Here is a 7193-nt window from a genome sequence, read left to right on the forward strand (position 1 = left end):
CCCCCGAAATAAAACAACCCACACATAGAGCTTTGTCCTTAAAAAATCAGATTTCCCTTAAACATCTGACATGGCAACTTGGGGAGGGGAGCATTTTAAGGCCTCAGAAGAGCAGCCTCTAAGAGGGATCCTCTGACGTGGGGACAGAGGAGGCTGCAGAAACAGCCTGTCATTTGCAAGCAAAGAAAGTGCAAGTGTTGTTAGGTGGGGTCCCTTGAAGAAAAGTGTCTTCACTGCCCTCTACCTCCTCCACTTCCCCCAACCTTTCTACTTAGTAGCTTCCTAATATATAACCTGGGATAGACAACATTTGGATCATTCTAGAGACGCTTGATTTCAGTGGTACATAAAAGGGCTCTAGGAGAAAATAGGCGGATGCAGACAAAAAGGAAGGAAAGGAGACTAAAAGGAAGACATCATTTATTAAACACATATCTGCCATGCATGCAACGTGCTAGGACCTTTTCACGTGCTGGCTTACTCCATCCTTGGGATAAGCCTGTCAGGTAGGTGTCATTCCTATCTCCCCAGATCCTGAAAGCTGATGGTCAGACAGGTTTAAGTCATGTGCGCAAGACACACAATTGGAAACTGCCATTCAGTAAACATTGTTAAGAACAGAAGATTATTTGTATGGGGGAACAACTAGTTAGAACCATTCCTCGCACCATAAAATGCAATACATTTCATAGGGGAAAGAGTTACACACTAGAAAAAAAATCTGTGAAAACAAAAGCAGCAACAATAAGCATATATGGGTGGAAGGGAGATAAATTTCTAAGTACTTCAGATAAGGAGACATTTTTAGTTTGCATAACAAAACATTACAAAACAAATGGAGGGAATATATGCATTAGAGACTTGTAAGAAACTGTGTGATTCCTTGAAAAATCTTTTAAGGAGAGTAATCTGATTCTGTGGCTGCTTAAAGGCACTCAGAGAAAAACACATTCGTATAGATCTTGACTGTAGCAAATATCTCAGTGGCTGGTCCTTGGAGCAGGTTAATTTCCTGCCCGGGGAAGAGGCAGGGGTCATTCTGAGTTCTGCAGAACTGTAGCTCCTGCAGGTGGGGAAGGGCCAGCTGTTGAATGCGCTGCACACGGAGCCCTGAGAAGGATGCAAAGAAGAAAGTGACATCCACTGAAAACCGCATGAGGCGGCTTCCGCCAGCAGAATGCAGTGACCTGAGCTGGAATTCTGCCAGGACAGTGGTATTAACTTCCCAAGCGCGCGCCAAAATGGGCCCCGGGATTTTTATTTTTATTCGTTTTCCATTACAAGTGCACAGCAACGCAAACAAGCCCCAAAACAATGAGAGCCACCGAGAGTCATTTTCCCTTGCGGGTGCGGGGTGCCATCTCAGGACCACACGTCTTGCTGACCTTATCTTACCGAAGTTTACAATTGAGAGTTTGATTACTCACTTCCCCGCCGACGTTAATGGGAGAATGGCATAATGATTGCCCAATTAAAGCAGTATGCACACACCAAAAAAAGGGAAATAAAGCAAGAGTGGGCCTGAGAAGAGATAGGTCTAGCTGTCCCAGTCGCCCAAGATCAGGAGCCTGTAGACACTGGGATTGAAAGAGATCTGACCGCAGGCAACTAAATGTCAATTAAAGAGATTGGGGTTAAGAGGGAAGGGAAGGGCTTAGTGCATTAGATCCAGACTTCAGGCTAATGATGCTCTCAACGGGTACTTTCTGGCAGACGTTAGGTATGTTTTAACTTGTGATTTGTTCTGTTCCTCCAGTTTCATGATTCAGAGTTATCACAGGTCTTCCAAAATACCACCTTTTGGAAATTGTAGGAAAACAAATTCAGGGAATTGCAGCCACCTGGTGAGGAATGTATGCTCTTAGGCAAACTACTTAATCGGTGTCCCTAGTCCCTCTTTGGTGAGATGTGGAAAATAGAACCTACCTCAGGCAGCTTTCCTCAAGTGAAGTGTGTAGCATAGCACTTGGTAGAGCTGGTGGACAGACACACACCTTTATCTTGGGCTCCTCTTAAGATCCAGCCTCCTTGAAACAAATCATTGGGATCAATCATACAACAATAAACACACCTGCTAACATTATTGAGTATATAGAGGCTTCATATTTTTCATATGTTCCTTTTTTTAGTAAGAAATATGCCAGACATATAAAAAAGTACAATAATTATAGAATAAGCACTCATATACCCATCATCCATTTGAAGAAATGTAACACGCTTGGCACAATCAGAGTCCTTGTGAGCTCTGTGAATTCCTCCTCCTTTCTTTCTCAGTGGAGACTTCTATCCTGAACTCAGAGTTTGTCTTCCTCATGCACAGTTTTATATTTTTACCAAAGATAAATATCTATATGAATCTCCATAAGCAATTTTGTAAACTGTACTGTTTTGTATTTTCTAATCGTACATACAGACCTCACCAATTCTGTGTGTTTCCTGCATATTGCTTTTTTTTACTCACAATTATGTTGTTTTTTTTTTTAAAAAAAACTTCAGGTTTAGTTATATCTTTATCTACATCTACAGCTACTTCATTTTTCTTGCTCTCTAATTATATATATATTAAAATAAATAAGTAGAACAACACAGGAAAAGCTGAAATCCTCACTGTTCCCCTTCCTCTGTAATCCATATTATTAAGTTTACAATGTCGGATTTCCCAGACCAAATCAAAGATGAGAATTTCACTTTCTCTCTCTTCCCTAAAACACTTAGCTGTTTTTTCCCCCTTGCTTCCAAAATTGATGTGACTTCATTTAGGGCTGCCAAATTTTGCACTGCCGGTGCCTGGAAATAGACTGGTTTGCACCGTACAGAACTCATCTCTGTGTGATAGGTCCCACCTCCTCTTTCAGACCGTGAAGGCTGCTCGTACCTTGAAGAAAGCATTGCCATGGGATTTGGCACTGTGGGAATATTGGCTGATGACAATTTCTCAATTGTCAGGTTTTTATAGAGCCTTAATATTAAAAGAGAAACAAGAGGCGCCTCGGTGGCTCAGTCAGTTAAGTGTCCAACTCTTGATTTCAGCTCAGGTCATCATCTCAGGGTTTGTGGGTTCAAGTCCCACATCAGGCTCTACGCCAACAGCATGGAGCCTGCTTGGGATTCTTTCTCCCTCTCTCTCTCAAAATAAATAAAGGTTTAAACTTTAAAAAATAAAAAAAGAGAGAACCGAGTAAAACCCGCAGATCAGCATAAACTTTTCACTCGCCAGCACCCCCCCACCACCAATAGTTATGAAATGATGTGCCTATCCAGACATTTGCGTATATACTTTCCTTTTGGTTCCTCTGAGCTACCACAATAATTCAAACAGTTTAGTTTGTATAAGAACTACTATATAGGAGGGTTGTTTACACTATATATATATATATATATATATATATATATATATATATATATAATTTTGTTGGCAATTTAAAGGGCTTTTGGGGATTGGCTTGACTACAGTTAATTTTCATCTTACTCATCATATATAATGTAATTTCTTTGTTGTAAGTTTTGAACAAATGCTGGTTATTACAATTATTATTAGAGAGAAGTACTTCACTGATTTGTAAAAATACTAGAACAAAATCAGCTTGGGGGAATCATGGGAAATGGCCAATGTATATGAAGATGATGCTTTTGTTCTTCCAGATAATGTGTTCTGTGTGGACCAGGTGGCTTGGTGAGGTTGGGCAGGGGGCCTGCCATGCCGTGTATGGGGTACCCCACACAGCAGACAGGATTCCACTTCAAAACTCATTACTGAGCTAATCTTAGCACATGCATAATTGGGTTTTATAGTGCCACACCCCCCTTTCTTTTAATTGCAGTCAAAAACATCACATAAAATTTACCATCTTAACTATTTTTAAGTGTATGGTAGTAACTACATACACTTTGTTGTGCAACAGATCTCTAGAACTTTTTCATCTTGCAAAACTGAAACTCTATGCCAGTGTAACAGCAACTCCCCTCTTGTCCCCAGCCTCCCAGACCCCGGCAACTACCATTCTACTCTCTGAGAGTTTGACTGTTTTAGATACCTCATAGAAGTGGAATCATGCAGTATTTGTCTTTTTACAATTGGCTTATCTCACTTAGCATAATGCCCTCAAAGTTCATCCACACTGTAGCATATGACAAGATTTCCCTTTTTTTTAAAGTTTATTTATTTTTGAGAGAGAGAGTAAGAGAGAGTGTGCGTGTGTGGTCAGGGGAGGGGCAGAGGAAGAGAGAGAAAGAGAGAATCTCAAGCAAGCTCTGCGCTGACAGTGCAATGTGGGATTCGAACTCATGAACTGTGAGATCATGACCTGAGCTGAAACCAAGAGTTGGACTTTCAACCGACAGAACCACCCAGGTGCCCCTCCTTATTTATTTATTTATTTATTTATTTATTTATTTATTTATTTATTTTTAAGGCTGAATGAAATTCCATTGCATGTATACACCACATCTTTTTTCTCCATGCATCTGTTGGTGAACATTTAGGTTGCTTCCTTCTCTTGGCCATTGTGAACATGTTGCGAGGAACGTGGTGTGCAAATAGCTCTCCAAGATCTGTTTTCAGTTCTTTTGGATATATAGCCAAAGTGGAATTGCTGGATCATATGGTAGTTCTATTTTTAATTTTTTTAAGGAATCTCCATACTGTTTTTCTTAGAGGCTGCTCCATATCATTTTGATCCTGGCTGTACTGTCCTGCTCTTGAGGACAATACCAGTTTGGTGAGCCCACCTTTCACCTATGCTCTCTGTTCTGCTAATTCAACTGTAGCTACACTAGGTGCTCTGGGCTCTGGCAGCTCCACCCCACTCTACCCCCTAGGTTAGGCCACCCCATTCTACCCCCTAGGTTAGGCCTTTGAGAGTGATTCCAGATGGAGCAGGGCTCAGGCACAGGACCCAAGATCCCAGTGACCAAAGCATCTCAGATGCCATGTTGGCTATTTTTTTACTTTCTAAATCTGGGAAGCATTGCCACTTGTTTCTTATTTTCCTCCTCTTTCTTCCAGAAAGGCAGATGTAACTGTCAGAAGGAGTTCATCAGCCTCATTCTGTCATTTTTCTGCTCTTGAAGCTACTGACGTGGATGGAACCAGCTCTCAGAAGCCCAGGTGCACAGATGTAAACTTTCAGTGGAAGCTTCCTCCTAGCTGTTCCCCAGGGTCACCTGTGGCTCTAAGGCATTAAGAGCACCAAACTCTTACAGGGTAAGGCCCAGAGTCATGCATGATTCAATTCCCAAGTCACAGAATGGATAGAATCCTCCCTCAGATCTCCCACATAAGCTCCATATCAGACCAGAGAGTTTTAGTCTTTCTTTTTCTGTATGACCATTCCAGGAATGAGCAAACCGGCTCATTACTAGTCCTGAGCTGGTGAATCCTGAATCATCTAACCAGGGTCATTGTGGCACCAGCAGCTTCCCACCTATGCCTAATTCATTGGGCTTCAGCTGTAGATTTGACCTGTTGGGTGTTCAGAGGTCCATCTTAGACTTTTGGGGAAGGGTGGCAGGTATGGAAGGAGACACAAATACCTTCAAACATTATTCTTGCCCTCTGGAACCTTAGTTTCAGTGATGGACAGAGTGGAAGAGAGAGAGAAAACTTTGAAATAGTCTTCCTTCTTAACCCACGAATTCTCAGGCCTAGTGCTTATTGGTGCTATGTGTGCTAGAAACATGGGTAGGCTGGAACCTGTACATATTAACTAACCTATCTGGTTTAGCCTTGGAAAAATGATGTTTCAGGTCTAAAAAGGGATCATGATGAACCTAATTTTCCTCTCTAGACCCTAAGATTCCACTGAAGAGATACCCAGTTGGAGAATTTGGGAATAGAGAAAGATAACTGAAATCTAACTCCATTGGGAGGAAATTTTAAGTTTACTCATGTATATGAGCCTCAGGCTTTGAAAAACCATGCTGACCTCATTCTCTCTTTCTATTTTCCTTTCTGATTGCTACCTGTGATCGTCAGTGTTATGTGTTAGTGCGGCTAGACTACAGTTCCCAGTTATTCAATCAAACACTAATCTAGTTGTTGCTGTGAAGGTATTTTGTAGATGTGATTGACATTCATGATCAGCTGACTTTATGTAGGCATCATACTTCCTGATTTCAAACTATATTACAATGCTAAAGTAATCAACACATTATACTGGCATAAAAACAGACACATAGATCAATGGAATAGAATAGAGAGCCCAGAAATAAATCTATGCAAATTTGGTCAATTAATTTACAACAAAATGGCCAAGAATATACACCAGGGAAAGGACAGTATCTTCAATAAATGATGTTGGGAAAACTGGACACTCACATGCAAAAGAATGCAACTGGGACCCCTGTGTCATACCATACACAAAAATCAGTTCAGAATGAATTAAAGACTTAAATTCAAGACCCGAAGCCATAAAACTCCTAGAAGAAATCATAAGGGGTAAGCTCCTTGACACCAGTCTTGACAAAGGCAACAAAAGTAAAAATAAAAAAATTGGAACTACAGCAAACTAAAAAGTTTCTACACAGCAAAGGAAACCATCAATAAAATGAAAAGGCTACCTATGGAGTGAGAGAAACTATTTGTAAACCATGTGTCTCATGAAGGGTTAATATCTATACATAAAAATAACTCACACAACTCAATAGCAAAAGCCCAAACAATCCTATTAAAAAAAGGGCAGAGGAGTTGGGCAGACAGATTTTCAAAGAAGACATACAATGGCCAACAGGTACATGAAAATATGCTAAAAATCACTAATTATCAGAGAAATGCAAATCAAAACCACAATGAAATATCACCTCACATCTGTTAGAATAGCTGTCATAAAAAAGTCAAGAGATAAGTGTTGGTGAGGATGTGGAGAAAAGGGAACCCTTGTGCACTGTTGGGAGTGTAAATTGGTGCAGCCACTGTGGAAAACAGTGTGGACGTTTCTCAAAAAATTAAAAATAGAACTAACTATCATATGATCCAGCAATCCTGTTTTTGAGTATATATCCAAAGGAAATGAAAACAGGATATTGAGATATCTGCACTCCCAAGTTCACTGCAGTATTATTCATAATAGCCAAGACATGGAAACAACCTAAGTGTCCATCAACAGGTGAATATGAGACCATATAGATATGATATATCTATATCTATATCTATATCTATATCTATATCTATATCTATATCTATATCTATATCTATA

General features: G+C 40.3%; 1 protein-coding gene across 2 annotated transcripts in view; it reads right to left on the reverse strand.

Moving 5' to 3' along the window:
* Nucleotides 1-403: 403 nt before the first annotated feature.
* IFT81 (intraflagellar transport 81) overlaps nt 404-7193 on the reverse strand; it is a 229763-nt gene continuing 222973 nt past the window's right edge. Inside the window, exons 20-21 of one of the 2 annotated variants that reach the window (XR_005781174.1) lie at nt 1927-2027; nt 404-1110 (exon numbers count right to left, since the gene is read on the reverse strand). The gene's annotated coding sequence lies outside the window, so the exon portion shown is untranslated. Of the gene's footprint in view, nt 1798-1926; nt 2028-7193 lie in introns of both variants that reach the window. The other variant, XR_005781172.1, reaches the window with a different exon arrangement.

Source organism: Herpailurus yagouaroundi, unplaced genomic scaffold, assembly GCF_014898765.1.
Source record: "Herpailurus yagouaroundi ecotype Mexico unplaced genomic scaffold, PumYag 191, whole genome shotgun sequence".
Taxonomy (NCBI): domain Eukaryota; kingdom Metazoa; phylum Chordata; class Mammalia; order Carnivora; family Felidae; genus Herpailurus; species Herpailurus yagouaroundi.